The sequence below is a fragment of the Corythoichthys intestinalis genome, chromosome 2, assembly GCF_030265065.1.
Source record: "Corythoichthys intestinalis isolate RoL2023-P3 chromosome 2, ASM3026506v1, whole genome shotgun sequence".
NCBI classification, from domain to species: Eukaryota; Metazoa; Chordata; class Actinopteri; order Syngnathiformes; family Syngnathidae; genus Corythoichthys; species Corythoichthys intestinalis.
Window position 1 is genome coordinate 36136103 of NC_080396.1, and position 19534 is coordinate 36155636.

At 40.3% G+C, this 19534-nt stretch overlaps 1 protein-coding gene across 2 annotated transcripts in view; it reads left to right on the forward strand.

Moving 5' to 3' along the window:
- The window catches only part of LOC130910524 (voltage-dependent L-type calcium channel subunit beta-4-like), a 92101-nt gene that overhangs the window by 43494 nt on the left and 29073 nt on the right, over positions 1-19534 (forward strand). The window lies entirely within an intron of this gene.

A 19534-nucleotide genomic window follows, 5' to 3' on the forward strand; every position in this document is an offset into this window, starting at 1 on the left:
CGTCCAAACTTCCCAATCATTTCCAAAGCCATTTCTTCATGTTTGTTCATTCTATTGATGCCAATGTACTTGGATTCCATTGACGCTTATGTAAGTTGATACCATTGACGTCCATGGACATCCAAAATTTTTCCCATTCATTTTCAATGGGATTTTTTTTTTTTTTCCCAAATCAACAGAAAATGACTAGATATCATTAGGACGTTTCCCCCAAATGTCCCCGATTGCATTGCCGCTTATGGAGGGTGATGCCATTGACGTTCATGGACGTCCAAAATTTTTCCCATTCATTTTACAATGGGGAAAAAACTACATTTCTCCAAATCAACAGAAAATGACCAGATATCAATAGGACGTATACCCCAAACGTCCCCAACTCCATTGACGCTTATGGGGGGTGCTGCCATTGACGTCCATGGACGTCCAAAATTTTACCCATTCATTTTCAATGGGAATTTTTTTTTTTTCCCCAAATCAACAGAAAATGACTAGATATCAATAGGACCTGTCCCCCAAATGTCCCCAATTGCATTGCTGCTTATGGAGGGTGATGCCATTGACGTCCAGGGACGTCCAAACTTCCCATTTATTCCAATGGCATTTCTTCATGTTTGTTCATTCTATTGATGCCAATGTACTTAGATTCCATTGACGCTTATGTAAGTTGATACCATTGACGTCCATAGACGTCCAAAATTTTTCCCATTCATTTTCAATGGGAATTTTTTTTTTTTCCCCAAATCAACAGAAAATGACTAGATATCATTAGGACGTGTCCCCCAAATGTCCCCGATTGCATTACCGCTTATGGGGGGTGATGCCATTGACGTCCATGGACGTCCAAACTTCCCAATCATTTCCAAAGCCATTTCTTCATGTTTGTTCATTCTATTGATGCCAATGTACTTGGATTCCATTGACGCTTATGTAAGTTGATACCATTGACGTCCATGGACGTCCAAAATTTTTCCCATTCATTTTCAATGGGATTTTTTTTTTTTTCCCAAATCAACAGAAAATGACTAGATATCATTAGGACGTTTCCCCCAAATGTCCCCGATTGCATTGCCGCTTATGGAGGGTGATGCCATTGACGTTCATGGACGTCCAAACTTCCCATTCATTTCCAATGGCATTTCTTCATGTTTGTTCATTTTATTGATGCCAATGTACTTGGATTCCATTGACAATTATGTAAGTTGATACCATTGACGTCCATGGACGTCCAAAATTTTTCCCATTCATTTTCAATGGGAATTTTTTTTTTTTTCCCAAATCAACAGAAAATGACTAGATATCAATAGGACGTGTCCCCCAAACTTCCCCGATTCCATTAACAATTATGGAGGGTGCTGCCATTGACGGACATGGACGTCCAATTCTCCCAATCTTTTCTAATGGCTTTAACTTTGTTTAGTGCCAATGACTGGCATTATGGTCCATTCTATTGATAGACCTGAGTGGGGCTAAGATTTGTATCTCCACAGAGGAAAGACCAAGGTGTGTAATTTCTCCCGAAATTGCAGTTTCTAGTTTTTTATTATTATTATTCAATAATTCTCCGCGTTTTTTTGAGCCAACGCACAGCCCAAACCGTAGCACCGATCGGCACCGTTGAAGTATCGGCACGACCGGATTTTTCGCGTGACGATGGGAATTTTTCAAACCGCCACGAAAAATTTTCCGTTCGCCCGTAAACGGCAATTTTCCGAAAAATAAAAAAAGTTTCAAAATGTATCTAGTCCTACAATTTTTGACCAAATCACATAATTTGGGCATCAAAAATTCCGGGACGGTGAGGGGCATAAAAGTTGTATACAGAATTTGGCAAAAATTTACGGTTCCCCGGAAATTTGCCAAAAACTTTCCTATTCATTTTGAATGGAAAAAAAACGCGCGCTTCACAGCCCGAACCGTTAGACCGATCGGCACCGTTCAAGTATCGGCACGACCGGAATTTTCGCGTGACACAGGAAACTTTACAAATGGCCCCGAAAATTTTTCCGTTCGTCCGTAAACGGCAATTTTCCGTGAAAAAAAAAAAAGTTTCAAAATGTATCTAGTCCTACAATTTTTGACCAAATCACATAATTTGGGCATCAAAAATTCCGGGACGGTGAGGGGCATAAAAGTTGTATACAGAATTTGGAAAAAAATTACGCTTCCTCGGAAATTTGCCAAAAATTATCCCATTCATTTCGAATGGGAAAAGTCCCATTCACTTCCAATGGGATTTCCAATGGAATTTACATTGCATTGATGCCATTGACGGCCATGCATGTCGAATCTACTGATGCCAATGTACTTGGATTCAATTGATTATATGGATGTCGATGCCATTGACTGCCATGGACGTCCAAAATTTTTCCCATTCATTTTCAATGGGGAAAAAACAAAATTACCCCAAATCAACAGAAAATGACCAGATATCAATAGGACGTGTCCCCCAAACTTCCCCAATTCCATTGACGCTTATGAAGGGTGCCGCCATTGACTTACATGGACGTCCAAAATTTTTCCCATTCATTTTCAATGGGGAAAAAACTACATTTCTCCAAATCAACAGAAAATGACCAGATATCAATAGGACGCATACCCCAAACGTCCCCAACTCCATTGACGCTTATGGGGGGTGCTGCCATTGACGTCCATGGACGTCCAAAATTTTACCCATTCATTTTCAATGGGAAATTTTTTTTTTCCCCAAATCAACAGAAAATAACTAGATATCAATAGGACCTGTCCCCCAAATGTCCCCGATTGCATTGCTGCTTATGGAGGGTGATGCCATTGACGTCCAGGGACGTCCAAACTTCCCATTCATTTCCAATGGCATTTCTTCATGTTTGTTCATTCTTTTGATGCCAATGTACTTGGATTCCATTGACGCTTATGTAAGTTGATACCATTGACGTCCATGGACGTCCAAAATTTTTCCCATTCATTTTCAATGGGAATTTTTTTTTTTTTTTCCCCAAATCAACAGAAAATGACTAGATATCAATAGGACGTTTCCCCCAAATGTGCCCGATTGCATTGCTGCTTATGGAGGGTGATGCCATTGACGTCCACGGACGTCCAAACTTCCCATTCATTTCCAATGGCATTTCTTCATGTTTGTTCATTCTATTGATGCCAATGTACTTGGATTCCATTGACGCTTATGTAAGTTGATACCATTGACGTCCATGGACGTCCAAAATTTTTCCCATTCATTTTCAATGGGAAATTTTTTTTTTTCCCCAAATCAACAGAAAATGACTAGATATCATTAGGACGTGTCCCCCAAATGTCCCCGATTGCATTGCCGCTTATGGGGGGTGATGCCATTGACGTCCATGGACGTCCAAACTTCCCATTCATTTCCAAAGGCATTTCTTCATGTTTGTTCATTCTATTGATGCCAATGTACTTGGATTCCATTGACGCTTATGTAAGTTGATACCATTGACGTCCATGGACGTCCAAAATTTTTCCCATTCATTTTCAATGGGATTTTTTTTTTTTTTCCCAAATCAACAGAAAATGACTAGATATCATTAGGACGTGTCCCCCAAATGTCCCCGATTGCATTGCCGCTTATGGAGGGTGATGCCAATGACGTTCATGGACGTCCAAACTTCCCATTCATATTCCAATGGCATTTCTTCATGTTTGTTCATTTTATTGATGCCAATGTACTTGGATTCCATTGACGCTTATGTAAGTTGATACCATTGACGTCCATGGACGTCCAAAATTTTTCCCATTCATTTTCAATGGGAAATTTTTTTTTTTCCCAAATCAACAGAAAATGACTAGATATCAATAGGAAGTGTCCCCCAAACTTCCCCGATTCCATTAACAATTATGGAGGGTGCTGCCATTGACGGACATGGACGTCCAATTCTCCCAATCTTTTCTAATGGCTTTAACTTTGTTTAGTGCCAATGACTGGCATTATGGTCCATTCTATTGATAGACCTGAGTGGGGCTAAGATTTGTATCTCCACAGAGGAAAGACCAAGGTGTGTAATTTCTCCCGAAATTGCAGTTTCTAGTTATTATTATTATGCAATGGTTTCTCCGCGTTTTTTCGGCGCGCCGCGCAGCCCGAACCGTACCACCGATCGGCACCGTTCAAGTATCGACACGACCGGAATTTTCGCGCGACGATGGGAATTTTTCAAACGACCCCGAAAAATTTTTCGTTCGCCCGTAAACGGCAATTTTCCGATTTTTTACAACTTTTTCAAAACGCTACTTGTCCTACAATTTTTGACCAAATCATATAATTTGGACATCAAAAATTCCGGGACGGTGGGGGGCATAAAGATTGTATACAGAATTTGGAAAAAATTTACGGTTCTCCGGATATTTGCCAAAAACTATCCCATTCATTTCCAATGGGAAAAGTTCCCATTCACTTTCAATAGTATTTCCAATGGACTTTACATTGCATTGATGCCATTGTCGGCCATGCATGTCGAATCTATTGATGCCAATGTACTTGGATTCATTTGACTATATGGATGTCGATGCCATTGACGGCCATGGACGTCCAAAATTTTTCCCATTCATTTTCAATGGGGAAAAAACTAAATTTCCCCAAATCAACAGAAAATGACCAGATATTAATAGGACGTATACCCCAAACGTCCCCAACTCCATTGACGCTTATGGGGGGTGCTGCCATTGACGTCCATGGACGTCCAAAATTTTTCCCATTCATTTTCAATGGGGAAAAAACTAAATTTCCCCAAATCATCAGAAAATGACCAGTTATCAATAGTACGTCTCCCCCAAACGTTCCGAACTCCATTGACGCTTATAGGGGGTGCTGCCATTGACGTCCATGGACGTCCAAAAATTTTCCCATTCATTTTCAATGGGGAAAAAACTAAATTTCCCCAAATCAACAGAAAATGACCAGATATTAATAGGACGTATACCCCAAACGTCCCCAATTCCATTTACGCTTATGGAGGGTGATGCCATTGACGTTCATGGACGTCCAAACTTCCCATTCATTTCCAATGGCATTTCTTCATGTTTGTTCATTCTATTGATGCCAATGTACTTGGATTCCATTGACGCCTATGTAAGTTGATACCATTGACGTCCATGGACGTCCAAAATTTTTCCCATTCATTTTCAATGGGAATTTTTTTTTTTTCCCCAAAATCAACAAAAAATGACTAGATATCATTAGGACGTGTCCCCCAAATGTCCCCGATTGCATTGCCGCTTATGGAGGGTGATGCCATTGACGTCCATGGACGTCCAAAATTTCCATTCATTTCCAATGGCATTTCTTCATGTTTGTTCATTCTATTGATGCCAATGTACTTGGATTCCATTGACGCTTATGTAAGTTGATACCATTGACGTCCATGGACGTCCAACATTTTTCCCATTCATTTTCAATGGGAATTTTTTTTTTTTTCCCCAAATCAACAGAAAATGACTGGATATCATTAGGACGTGTCCCCCAAATGTCCCCGATTGCATTGCCGCTTACGGAGGGTGATGCCATTGACGTTCATGGACGTCCAAACTTCCCATTTATTTCCAATGGCATTTCTTCATGTTTGTTCATTCTATTGATGCCAATGTACTTGGATTCCATTGACGCTTATGTAAGTTGATACCATTGACGTCCATGGACGTCCAAAATTTTTCCCATTCATTTTCAATGGGAATTTTTTTTTTTTCCCCCAAATCAACAGAAAATGACTAGATATCAATAGGACGTTTCCCCCAAATGTGCCCGATTGCATTGCTGCTTATGGAGGGTGATGCCATTGACGTCCACGGACGTCCAAACTTCCCATTAATTTCCAATGGCATTTCTTCATGTTTGTTCATTCTATTGATGCCAATGTACTTGGATTCCATTGACGCTTATGTAAGTTGATACCATTGACGTCCATGGACGTCCAAAATTTTTCCCATTCATTTTCAATGGGAAATTTTTTTTTTTCCTCAAATCAACAGAAAATGACTAGATATCATTAGGACGTGTCCCCCAAATGTCCCCGATTGCATTGCCGCTTATGGGGGGTGATGCCATTGGCGTCCATGGACGTCCAAACTTCCCATTCATTTCCAAAGGCATTTCTTCATGTTTGTTCATTCTATTGATGCCAATGTACTTGGATTCCATTGACGCTTATGTAAGTTGATACCATTGACGTCCATGGACGTCCAAAATTTTTCCCATTCATTTTCAATGGGATTTTTTTTTTTTTCCCAAATCAACAGAAAATGTCTAGATATCATTAGGACGTGTCCCCCAAATGTCCCCGATTGCATTGCTGCTTATGGAGGGTGATGCCATTGACGTTCATGGACGTCCAAACTTCCCATTCATTTCCAATGGCATTTCTTCATGTTTGTTCATTTTATTGATGCCAATGTACTTGGATTCCATTGACGCTTATGTAAGTTGATACCATTGACGTCCATGGACGTCCAAAATTTTTCCCATTCATTTTCAATGGGAAATTTTTTTTTTTTCCCAAATCAACAGAAAATGACTACATATCAATAGGACGTGTCCCCCAAACTTCCCCGATTCCATTAACAATTATGGAGGGTGCTGCCATTGACGGACATGGACGTCCAATTCTCCCAATCTTTTCTAATGGCTTTAACTTTGTTTAGTGCCAATGACTGGCATTATGGTCCATTCTATTGATAGACCTGAGTGGGGCTAAGATTTGTATCTCCACAGAGGAAAGACCAAGGTGTGTAATTTCTCCCGAAATTGCAGTTTCTAGTTACCTTGGTCTTTCTGAAAGAAAGAACAAGGTATTGTTATTGTGCAACTTTATTACCTTGGTCTTTCCAAGGGAAAGAACAAGGTTATGTTGTTGTACAACTTTATTGTACTTTTTATTATTATTATTTTTTTTTCTTTATTATTACCTTGGTCTTTCTGAAAGAAAGAACAAGGTATTGTTATTGTGCAACTTTATTAGGGCCCGAGCACTAAGCGTGCGAAGGCCCTATTGTTTTGCAAAGGATTATTATTATTATTATTATTATTATTATTATTATTATTATTAGGGCCCGAGCACTAAGCGTGCGAAGGCCCTATTGTTTTGCAAAGGATTATTATTATTATTATTATTATTATTATTCTTCTTTTTTCAGGGCAAATGAAAATGGCCAATTTGGAGGCCTGAACATGCACGAAAAGTCACCAAAATTTGCACAAACGTGCGGCTTTGCGTAAATTTCGATAATCTTGTGTCGTTTTGAAAAAATGTCAAAAAATGGCTCAGTGGCGCCCCCTTGACCCTTAAAATTTTCAAAAAGGCCTCTCCTCTCAGGTTTTCAACGTAGAGCAATGAAATTTGTGGAGTAGATACCTTATGCCTAACTGTTCAAAAAAGCCTCTTGCACCCATATTCCAAATCCAACAGGAAATCGGATATTTTGGATCAAATGTGAAATTTTTATCGGTTCACAGTTTGAGTTTACATTTGGAGGCCTGAACATGCACGAAAACTCACCAAAATTTGCACATACATGCAACTTTGCGTAAATTTTGATAATCTACAAAAAAATTTAACAAAATGGCTCAGTGGCGCCCCCTTGAAATTTTCAAAAAGGCCTTTCCTATTAGGTTTTTTCAACGTAGAACGATGAAATTTGGCGAGTCGATACATTGTGCAAAACTGCTCCAAAAAGTCTCTTGCACCCATATTCCAAACCCAACTGGAAGCCAGAAATTTTGGATCAAATGTGAAATTTTATCGATTTACATTTGAGACCTTGTCGCTGAAGAAAATAGTTGGATCGTCTTCAAAATTGGTCAGACTATTCAGGAGACATATGAGATCTTAAGTTTTCAAAATGGTGAGTTTTCACTCAAGGGTCTGACCTGGGCGTGGTCCCAAAGTCGGCCATTTTTGGGCAAAATACCAAATTCAGAAAATGATTAAAAACTCCGTGATACAACGTTCAATCTTTTTCATTTCTAGCATGTATATGAGATATCCCAGCCTGAACACGACTGCATTGAAATATTACCCATTAGGCCTGGCGCCCCCTAGTGGGAACAGGAAATGGCCTTCTTTACGAGACAGGCTCCTCCTCCAAGGGAAAAAAATCTATTGACCTCAAACCTGTTTCAGGGGAGCCTCAAGACATGTGTTCAGGTCCCTGATGAAAAATATTGAGGTTTCGTTGAAGCGGAGAGGTCCAAACTGGAAGTGAAAATGACCGTCAACAATTTGTCTCGCCAAAAATTTTGAACAGTCATAACTCGGCAGATATGCAACATATCTGCGCCAAACTTTCCGTGTTTGTTGAGAGTCATACCCTGAAGGTTCTTGTAGGGGTCATTTGCATCAACTCTACAGTGCCAACTAGTGGCGACAGAAAGAAGTTTTAAAAAAGGCCTTTCCTATTGGGTTTTTTCAACATAGAGCAAGGAAATTTGGGGAGTACATACCTTATGCAAAACTGCTCCAAAAAGTCTCTTGCACCCATATTCCAAATCCAACAGGAAATCGGGTATTTTGGGTCGAATGTGAAATTTTCATGGGTTCACAGTAAGAGTTTACATTTGGAGGCTTGAATATGCATAAAAACTCACCAAAATTTGCACATACATGCGGCTTTGGATAACGTTCGATAATCTTGCAACGTTACGAAACAATTTAACAAAATGGCTCAGTGGCGCCCCCTTGAAATTTTCAAAAAGGCCTCTCCATTTAGGTTTTTCTAACATAGAGTGATGAAATTTGGAGAGTCAAAACTTTGTGCAAAACTGCTCCAAAAAGTCTCTTGCACACACATTCCAAATCCTACAGGAAATCGGGTATTTTGGATTGAATGTGAACTTTTTATCGATTTACAGTGTGCACATTTTACACCTTGGCACCTAGGGAATTAGTTTGATCATTCTCAAAATTGGTGAGACTGTTCATGAGGCATATGAAATCTTAAGTTATAAAAATGGTGTGTTTTCATTCACGGGCCTGACCTGGGCGGGGCGCCAAATTCTTCCATTTTTTCGCCAAAACACCGAATTCGGAAAATGACTGATAACTCCCTCATACAACGTTCAATCTATTTTAAATCTGGCATGTGTGTGAGGTATACCAGCCTGAGCAGGACTGGATTGAAAATTTACCATTTGTGCCTGGCGCCTCCTAGTGGGAACAGGAAATGCCCTTTTTTACGGGACACACTCCTCCTCTAAAGGGAAAAAATCAATCTACTTCAAACCTGCATAAGGGAAACCTTAAGACCTGTCTTCAGGTGCCTGATGAAAAATATTGAAGTTTCGTTGAAGCGGAGGGGTCCAAACAGGAAAGTGAAAATGACTGTCAACAATTTTTCTCTCCAAAAACTTTGAACAGTCATAACTCGGCAGATATACAAGATATCTGCGCCAAACTTCCCGTGCTTGTTGAGAGTCATACCCTGAAGGGCCTTGTAGGGGTCATTTGCATCAACCCTACAGCGCCAACTAGTGGCGATAGAAAGTCACTCGTTTTTCCAATACATGTCCAGTTCTTTTCAGGTTGGTCATTGTAATTTGAAGACCTATTAAAATACTTTTTTACGGCCCATGTCCACGTGTCTCTGTCTGTTGCCGTGACGACCCTTTATTCGCCATTTAAAGGAAATATTTTTTTTCAAAGACTCAGGCAGCTTATATAGCCACAATATTTGGCACACTTCGTCGAATTGGCCCAGTTAGAAGATTAATTTTGGTTTTGAATAAGGGCTTGGCTGCACAGCTCAGTAGTGGCTCCTTTTTTGTAGTACTCTCTCCAATAGGGGTTTTTATCTCTTGGGTGTGGGAATGTAAATAGGCGACTTTCGAGCATGTTAGGTTCTAATGAGATGATTAGAGAGGAGCATCTGCCACCACCCTGACCTGCACACAGTCCGAGTTGCGTGACGTCCGAGTTGCGCTAGATTGCGAGGGCCCGTTCAGTCCTGCTTGCAGGCCTAGTTATTATTATTATTATTATTAGGGCCCGAGCACTAGACGTGCGAAGGCCCTATTGTTTTGCAAAGGATTATTATTATTATTATTATTATTATTATTATTATTATTATTATTATTCTTTTTTCAGGGCAAATGAAAATGGCCAATTTGGAGGCCTGAACATGCACGAAAAGTCACCAAAATTTGCACATACGTGCCGCTTCGCGTAAATTTCGATAATCTTGTGTCGTTTTGAAAAAATGTCAAAAAATGGCTCAGTGGCGCCCCCTTTACCCTTAAAATTTTCAAAAAGGCCTCTCCTCTCAGGTTTTCAACGTAGAGCAATGAAATTTGGGGAGTAGATACCTTATGCCTAACTGTTCAAAAAAGCCTCTTGCACCCATATTCCAAATCCAACAGGAAATCGGATATTTTGGATCAAATGTGAAATTTTTATCGGTTCACAGTTGGGGTTTACATTTGGAGGCCTGAACATGCACGAAAACTCACCAAAATTTGCACATACATGCAACTTTGCGTAAATTTTGATAATCTACAAAAAAATTTAACAAAATCGCTCAGTGGCGCCCCCTTGAAATTTTCAAAAAGGCCTTTCCTATTAGGTTTTTTCAACGTAGAACGATGAAATTTGGCGAGTCGATACATTGTGCAAAACTGCTCCAAAAAGTCTCTTGCACCCATATTCCAAATCCAACAGGAAGTCGGAAATTTTGGATCAAATGTGAAATTTTATCGATTTACATTTGAGACCTTGTCGCTGAAGAAAATAGTTGGATCGTCTTCAAAATTGGTCAGAGTATTCAGGAGACATATGAGATCTTAAGTTTTCAAAATGGTGTGTTTTCACTCAAGGGTCGGGCCTGGGCGTGGTCCCAAAGTCGGCCATTTTTGGGCAAAATACCAAATTCAGAAAATGATTAAAAACTCCGTGATACAACGTTCAATCTTTTCCATTTCTAGCATGTATATGAGATATCCCAGCCTGAACACGACTGCATTGAAATATTACCCATTAGGCCTGGCGCCCCCTAGTGGGAACAGGAAATGGCCTTCTTTACGAGACAGGTTCCTCCTCCAAGGGAAAAAAAACTATTGACCTCAAACCTGTTTCAGGGGAGCCTCAAGACATGTGTTCAGGTCCCTGATAAAAAATATTGAGGTTTCGTTGAAGCGGAGAGGTCCAAACTGGAAGTGAAAATGACCGTCAACAATTTGTCTCGCCAAAAATTTTGAACAGTCATAACTCGGCAGATATGCAACATATCTGCGCCAAACTTTCCGTGTTTGTTGAGAGTCATACCCTGAAGGTTCTTGTAGGGGTCATTTGCATCAACTCTACAGTGCCAACTAGTGGCGAAAGAAAGAAGTTTTAAAAAAGGCCTTTCCTATTGGGTTTTTTCAACATAGAGCAAGGAAATTTGGGGAGTAGATACCTTATGCAAAACTGCTCCAAAAAGTCTCTTGCACCCATATTCCAAATCCAACAGGAAATTGGGTATTTTGGATCGAATGTGAAATTTTCATGGGTTCACAGTAAGAGTTTACATTTGGAGGCTTGAATATGCATAAAAACTCACCAAAATTTGCACATACATGCGGCTTTGGATAACGTTCGATAATCTTGCAACGTTACGAAAAAATTTAACAAAATGGCTCAGTGGCGCCCCCTTGAAATTTTCAAAAAGGCCTCTCCATTTAGGTTTTTCTAACATAGAGTGATGAAATTTGGAGAGTCAAAACTTTGTGCAAAACTGCTCCAAAAAGTCTCTTGCACACACATTCCAAATCCTACAGGAAATCGGGTATTTTGGATTGAATGTGAAATTTTTATCGATTTACAGTGTGCACATTTTACACCTTGGCACCTAGGGAATTAGTTTGATCATTCTCAAAATTGGCGAGCCTGTTCATGAGGCATATGAAATCTTAAGTTATAAAAATGGTGTGTTTTCATTCACGGGCCTGACCTGGGCGGGGTGCCAAAGTCGGCCATTTTTTCGCCAAAACACCGAATTCATAAAATGACTGATAACTCCCTCATACAACGTTCAATCTATTTTAAATCTGGCATGTGTGTGAGGTATACTAGCCTGAGCAGGACTGGATTGAAAATTTACCATTTGTGCCTGGCGCCTCCTAGTGGGAACAGGAAATGCCCTTTTTTACGGGACACACTCCTCCTCTAAAGGGAAAAAATCAATCTACCTCAAACCTGCAAAAGGGAAGCCTTAAGACCTGTGTTCAGGTGCCTGATGAAAAATATTGAAGTTTCGTTGAAGCGGAGGGGTCCAAACAGGAAAGTGAAAATGACTGTCAACAATTTTTCTCTCCAAAAACTTTGAACAGTCATAACTCGGCAGATATACAACATATCTGCGCCAAACTTCCCGTGCTTGTTGAGAGTCATACCCTGAAGGGCCTTGTAGGGGTCATTTGCATCAACCCTACAGCGCCAACTAGTGGCAATAGAAAGTCACTCGTTTTTCCAATACATGTCCAGTTCTTTTCAGGTTGGTCATTGTAGTTTCAAGACCTATTAAAATACTTATTTACGGCCCATGTCCACGTGTCTCTGTCTGTTGCCGTGACGACCCTTTGTTCGCCATTTAAAGGAAATATTTTTTTTCAGAGACTCAGGCAGCTTATAGAGCCACAATAGTTGGCACACTTGGTCGAATTGGCCCAGTTAGAAGATTAATTTTAGTTTTGAATAAGGGCTTGGCTGCACAGCTCAGTAGTGGCTCCTTTTTTGTAGTACTCTCTCCAATAGGGGTTTTTATCTCTTGGGTGTGGGAATGTAAATAGGCGACTTTCGAGCATGTTAGGTTCTAATGAGATGATTAGAGAGGAGGATCTGCCACCGCCCTGACCTGCACACAGTCCGAGTTGCGTGACGTCCGAGTTGCGCTAGATCGCGAGGGCCCGTTCAGTCCTGCTTGCAGGCCTAGTTATTATTATTATTCTTTTTTCAGGGCAAATGAAAATGGCCAATTTGGAGGCCTGAACATGCACGAAAAGTCACCAAAATTTGCACAAACGTGCGGCTTTGCGTAAATTTCGATAATCTTGTGTCGTTTTGAAAAAATGTCAAAAAATGGCTCAGTGGCGCCCCCTTGACCCTTAAAATTTTCAAAAATGCCTCTCCTCTCAGGTTTTCAACGTAGAGCAATGAAATTTGGGGAGTAGATACCTTATGCCTAACTGTTCAAAAAAGCCTCTTGCACCCATATTCCAAATCCAACAGGAAATCGGATATTTTGGATCAAATGTGAAATTTTTATCGGTTCACAGTTTGAGTTTACATTTGGAGGCCTGAACATGCACGAAAACTCACCAAAATTTGCACATACATGCAACTTTGCGTAAATTTTGATAATCTACAAAAAAATTTAACAAAATGGCTCAGTGGCGCCCCCTTGAAATTTTCAAAAAGGCCTTTCCTATTTGGTTTTTTCAACGTAGAACGATGAAATTTGGCAAGTCGATACATTGTGCAAAACTGCTCCAAAAAGTCTCTTGCACCCATATTCCAAACCCAACAGGAAGCCGGAAATTTTGGATCAAATGTGAAATTTTATCGATTTACATTTGAGACCTTGTCGCTAAAGAAAATAGTTGGATCGTCTTCAAAATTGGTCAGACTATTCAGGAGACATATGAGATCTTAAGTTTTCAAAATGGTGAGTTTTCACTCAAGGGTCTGACCTGGGCGTGGTCCCAAAGTCGGCCATTTTTGGGCAAAATACCAAATTCAGAAAATGATTAAAAACTCCGTGATACAACGTTCAATCTTTTTCATTTCTAGCATGTATATGAGATATCCCAGCCTGAACACGACTGCATTGAAATATTACCCATTAGGCCTGGCGCCCCCTAGTGGGAACAGGAAATGGCCTTCTTTACGAGACAGGCTCCTCCTCCAAGGGAAAAAAATCTATTGACCTCAAACCTGTTTCAGGGGAGCCTCAAGACATGTGTTCAGGTCCCTGATGAAAAATATTGAGGTTTCGTTGAAGCGGAGAGGTCCAAACTGGAAGTGAAAATGACCGTCAACAATTTGTCTCGCCAAAAATTTTGAACAGTCATAACTCGGCAGATATGCAACATATCTGCGCCAAACTTTCCGTGTTTGTTGAGAGTCATACCCTGAAGGTTCTTGTAGGGGTCATTTGCATCAACTCTACAGTGCCAACTAGTGGCGACAGAAAGAAGTTTTAAAAAAGGCCTTTCCTATTGGGTTTTTTCAACATAGAGCAAGGAAATTTGGGGAGTAGATACCTTATGCAAAACTGCTCCAAAAAGTCTCTTGCACCCATATTCCAAATCCAACAGGAAATCGGGTATTTTGGGTCGAATGTGAAATTTTCATGGGTTCACAGTAAGAGTTTACATTTGGAGGCTTGAATATGCATAAAAACTCACCAAAATTTGCACATACATGCGGCTTTGGATAACGTTCGATAATCTTGCAACGTTACGAAACAATTTAACAAAATGGCTCAGTGGCGCCCCCTTGAAATTTTCAAAAAGGCCTCTCCATTTAGGTTTTTCTAACATAGAGTGATGAAATTTGGAGAGTCAAAACTTTGTGCAAAACTGCTCCAAAAAGTCTCTTGCACACACATTCCAAATCCTACAGGAAATCGGGTATTTTGGATTGAATGTGAACTTTTTATCGATTTACAGTGTGCACATTTTACACCTTGGCACCTAGGGAATTAGTTTGATCATTCTCAAAATTGGTGAGACTGTTCATGAGGCATATGAAATCTTAAGTTATAAAAATGGTGTGTTTTCATTCACGGGCCTGACCTGGGCGGGGCGCCAAATTCTTCCATTTTTTCGCCAAAACACCGAATTCGGAAAATGACTGATAACTCCCTCATACAACGTTCAATCTATTTTAATTCTGGCATGTGTGTGAGGTATACCAGCCTGAGCAGGACTGGATTGAAAATTTACCATTTGTGCCTGGCGCCTCCTAGTGGGAACAGGAAATGCCCTTTTTTACGGGACACACTCCTCCTCTAAAGGGAAAAAATCAATCTACTTCAAACCTGCATAAGGGAAACCTTAAGACCTGTCTTCAGGTGCCTGATGAAAAATATTGAAGTTTCGTTGAAGCGGAGGGGTCCAAACAGGAAAGTGAAAATGACTGTCAACAATTTTTCTCTCCAAAAACTTTGAACAGTCATAACTCGGCAGATATACAAGATATCTGCGCCAAACTTCCCGTGCTTGTTGAGAGTCATACCCTGAAGGGCCTTGTAGGGGTCATTTGCATCAACACTACAGCGCCAAATAGTGGCGATATAAAGTCACTCGTTTTTCCAAAACATGTCCAGTTCTTTTCATGTTGGTCATTGTAGTTTCAAGACCTATTAAAATACTTTTATACGGCCCATGTCCACGTGTCTCTGTCTGTTGCCGTGACGACCCTTTGTTCGCCATTTAAAGGAAATATTTTTTTTCAGAGACTCAGGGAGCTTATAGTGCCACAATAGTTGGCACACTTGGTCGAATTGGCCCAGTTAGAAGATTAATTTAGGTTTTGAATAAGGGCTTGGCTGCACAGCTCAGTAGTGGCTCCTTTTTTGTAGTACTCTCTCCAATAGGGGTTTTTATCTCTTGGGTGTGGGAATGTAAATAGGCGACTTTCGAGCATGTTAGGTTCTAATGAGATGATTAGAGAGGAGGATCTGCCACCACCCTGACCTGCACACAGTCCGAGTTGCGCTAGATTGCGAGGGCCCGTTCAGTCCTGCTTGCAGGCCTAGTTACCTTGGTCTTTCCAAAGGAAAGAACAAGGTAATGATATTCTACAACTTTATTGTACTTATTATTACCTTGGTCTTTCTGAAAGAAAGAACAAGGTATTGTTATTGTGCAACTTTATTACCTTGGTCTTTCTGAAAGAAAGAACAAGGTATTGTTATTGTGCAACTTTATTGTACTTATTATTTATTCATCTTATTCTCCGCGTTTTTTTGAGCCAACGCACAGCCCAAACCGTAGCACCGATCGGCACAGTTCAAGTATCGGCACGACCGGAATTTTCGCGTGACGATGGGAATTTTTCAAACCGCCACGAAAAATTTTCCGTTCGCCCGTAAACGGCAATTTTCCGAAAAATAAAAAAAGTTTCAAAATGTATCTAGTCCTACAATTTTTGACCAAATCACATAATTTGGGCATCAAAAATTCCGGGACGGTGAGGGGCATAAAAGTTGTATACAGAATTTGGCAAAAATTTACGGTTTCCCGGAAATTTGCCAAAAACTTTCCTATTCATTTTGAATGGAAAAAAAACGCGCGCTTCACAGCCCGAACCGTTAGACCGATCGGCACCGTTCAAGTATCGGCACGACCGGAATTTTCGCGTGACACAGGAAACTTTACAAATGGCCCCGAAAAATTTTCCGTTCGTCCGTAAACGGCAATTTTCCGTGAAAAAAAAAAAAGTTTCAAAATGTATCTAGTCCTACAATTTTTGACCAAATCACATAATTTGGGCATCAAAAATTCCGGGACGGTGAGGGGCATAAAAGTTGTATACAGAATTTGGAAAAAAATTACGCTTCCTCGGAAATTTGCCAAAAACTATCCCATTCATTTCGAATGGGAAAAGTTCCCATTCACTTCCAATGGGATTTCCAATGGAATTTACATTGCATTGATGCCATTGACGGCCATGCATGTCGAATCTACTGATGCCAATGTACTTGGATTCAATTGATTATATGGATGTCGATGCCATTGACTGCCATGGACGTCCAAAATTTTTCCCATTCATTTTCAATGGGGAAAAAACAAAATTACCCCAAATCAACAGAAAATGGCCAGATATCAATAGGACGTGTCCCCCAAACTTCCCCAATTCCATTGACGCTTATGAAGGGTGCCGCCATTGACTTACATGGACGTCCAAAATTTTTCCCATTCATTTTCAATGGGGAAAAAAATAAATTTCTCCAAATCAACAGAAAATGACCAGATATCAATAGGACGTATACCCCAAACGTCCCCAACTCCATTGACGCTTATGGGGGGTGCTGCCATTGACGTCCATGGACGTCCAAAATTTTACCCATTCATTTTCAATGGGAATTTTTTTTTTTTCCCCAAATCAACAGAAAATGACTAGATATCAATAGGACGTGTCCCCCAAATATCCCCGATTGCATTGCTGCTTATGGAGGGTGATGCCATTGACGTCCAGGGACGTCCAAACTTCCCATTTATTCCAATGGCATTTCTTCATGTTTGTTCATTCTATTGATGCCAATGTACTTGGATTCCATTGACGCTTATGTAAGTTGATACCATTGACGTCCATGGACGTCCAAAATTTTACCCATTCATTTTCAATGGGAATTTTTTTTTTTTTCCCAAAATCAACAGAAAATGACTAGATATCAATAGGACGTGTCCCACAAATATCCCCGATTGCATTGCTGCTTATGGAGGGTGATGCCATTGACGTCCAGGGACGTCCAAACTTCCCATTTATTCCAATGGCATTTCTTCATGTTTGTTCATTCTATTGATGCCAATGTACTTGCATTCCATTGACGCTTATGTAAGTTGATACCATTGACGTCCATGGACGTCCAAAATTTTTCCCATTCATTTTCAATGGGAATTTTTTTTTTTTCCCCAAATCAACAGAAAATGACTAGATATCAATAGGACGTTTCCCCCAAATGTGCCCGATTGCATTGCCGCTTATGGAGGGTGATGCCATTGACGTCCACGGACGTCCAAACTTCCCATTAATTTCCAATGGCATTTCTTCATGTTTGTTCATTTTATTGATGCCAATGTACTTGGATTCCATTGACGCTTATGTAAGTTGATACCATTGACGTCCATGGACGTCCAAAATTTTTCCCATTCATTTTCAATGGGAAATTTTTTTTTTTTCCCAAATCAACAGAAAATGACTAGATATCAATAGGACCTGTCCCCCAAATGTCCCCGATTGCATTGCTGCTTATGGAGGGTGATGCCATTGACGTCCAGGGACGTCCAAACTTCCCATTCATTTCCAATGGCATTTCTTCATGTTTGTTCATTCTTTTGATGCCAATGTACTTGGATTCCATTGACGGTTATGTAAGTTGATACCATTGACGTCCATGGACGTCCAAAATTTTTCCCATTCATTTTCAATGGGAAATTTTTTTTTTTCCCCAAATCAACAGAAAATGACTAGATATCATTAGGACGTGTCCCCCAAATGTCCCCGATTGCATTGCCGCTTATGGGGGGTGATGCCATTGACGTCCATGGACGTCCAAACTTCCCATTCATTTCCAAAGGCATTTCTTCATGTTTGTTCATTCTATTGATGCCAATGTACTTGGATTCCATTGACGCTTATGTAAGTTGATACCATTGACGTCCATGGACGTCCAAAATTTTTCCCATTCATTTTCAATGGTAATTTTTTTTTTTCCCCAAATCAACAGAAAATGACTAGATATCATTAGGACGTGTCCCCCAAACTTCCCCGATTCCATTAACAATTATGAAAGGTGCCGCCATTGACGTCCATGGACGTCCAATTCTCCCATTCATTTCTAATGGCTTTTACTTTGTTTTGTGCCAATGACTGGCATTATGATCCATTCTATTGATAGACCTGAGTGGGGCTAAGATCTGTATCACCACAGAGGAAAGACCAAGGTGTGTAATTTCTCCCGAAATTGCAGTTTCTAGTTGTACTTATTATTTATTCATCTTATTCTCCGCGTTTTTTTGAGCCAACGCACAGCCCAAACCGTAGCACCGATCGGCACAGTTCAAGTATCGGCACGACCGGAATTTTCGCGTGACGATGGGAATTTTTCAAACCGCCACGAAAAATTTTCCGTTCGCCCGTAAACGGCAATTTTCCGAAAAATAAAAAAAGTTTCAAAATGTATCTAGTCCTACAATTTTTGACCAAATCACATAATTTGGGCATCAAAAATTCCGGGACGGTGAGGGGCATAAAAGTTGTATACAGAATTTGGCAAAAATTTACGGTTCCCCGGAAATTTGCCAAAAACTTTCCTATTCATTTTGAATGGAAAAAAAACGCGCGCTTCACAGCCCGAACCGTTAGACCGATCGGCACCGTTCAAGTATCGGCACGACCGGAATTTTCGCGTGACACAGGAAACTTTACAAATGGCCCCGAAAAATTTTCCGTTCGTCCGTAAACGGCAATTTTCCGTGAAAAAAAAAAAAGTTTCAAAATGTATCTAGTCCTACAATTTTTGACCAAATCAAATAATTTGGGCATCAAAAATTCCGGGACGGTGAGGGGCATAAAAGTTGTATACAGAATTTGGAAAAAAATTACGCTTCCTCGGAAATTTGCCAAAAACTATCCCATTCATTTCGAATGGGAAAAGTCCCATTCACTTCCAATGGGATTTCCAATGGAATTTACATTGCATTGATGCCATTGACGGCCATGCATGTCAAATCTACTGATGCCAATGTACTTGGATTCAATTGATTATATGGATGTCGATGCCATTGACTGCCATGGACGTCCAAAATTTTTCCCATTCATTTTCAATGGGGAAA